This window comes from Belonocnema kinseyi, chromosome 10, assembly GCF_010883055.1.
Source record: "Belonocnema kinseyi isolate 2016_QV_RU_SX_M_011 chromosome 10, B_treatae_v1, whole genome shotgun sequence".
In the NCBI taxonomy this organism is placed as follows: domain Eukaryota; kingdom Metazoa; phylum Arthropoda; class Insecta; order Hymenoptera; family Cynipidae; genus Belonocnema; species Belonocnema kinseyi.
Genome location: NC_046666.1, coordinates 43,864,251 through 43,865,308, shown reverse-complemented (window position 1 = coordinate 43,865,308; position 1,058 = coordinate 43,864,251).

The window sequence follows — 1,058 nt, the reverse complement described above, 5'->3', positions numbered from 1 at the left end:
ACACAATGAAGGAATGCTGAGCAATATATTTTTAAAGAATTTTTGGCAATTATTTAAACAATTTCTCTTTGTTTATACCATTTTCCCGTTTTAAGCGAGAAAAGTTATTCTTTTATGCAATTAATGACACAATTCACGAATGTTGAGAAAAATATTTTTACATTCTCATCAGAGAAGGTATTAGATTTGAGTAAAATTTGACCCCCCCCCTTGTTTTTGTCAAATGTTCACGTTTTGAGACCCCCTTAATCCAAAAAACAGGATTTTACGAATGTGTCTGTCTGTCAACACGGTAACTTTTGAAAAAATTAATCTATTAGATTAGCCTTTTTCTACCCTCGTTTAGTGTCCTAAACTAAAGGTCAAGTTCGTTAGCCAGCCATTTTATATGAAAATTAAAAAAATGGGCACATTCTGAATATTTTTGAGGCCACTTTTTCAAAAATTCCAAAATTCTCTGTACGGTCATTCATAGTATTCAAAAATTTGAACAATTTATCCTCATGACTTTTTTCATAATCTTAAAAATTACCAGAATTATAGCATTTACAAAATTCCAAAAAACACACGAAAACGAACATTTTAGGCCAAATAACGTACGATATGAAAAAAGTCAAAAGAAGAAAAATGTTGCTTTTTGAATGCCTTACAAGATTATCATAAAAATTTTTTTAATTTTTTTGAAAAATCAAATTTCAGATTTTGACAGCATACAAAATTATGGAAAATCCAAAAATTACATTTTTCGGTCAAACTATGCAAAATGCGGTAAAAGATAAAGAGACAAAAATTGTGCATTTTAAAAAGAACTTCAAATTTGTTATTAACCACTTTTCGATAGGATGTATAGTTTTGGCTCTAATAATGAAAAACATGATTAACAGTAAAAACAAAAAAATCTGCCCGCTTCGTGGGCACATTCTAATCACAACTTTTGTAATTTAATTTTTTTCTCGTCTCGTGTGTGGGGTTTCAAAACATGTAATTAATAATTTGTTATTTTTTCATGTTAATACATTCTCATCAGAGAGGTATTATATTTGTGTAAAATTTGACCC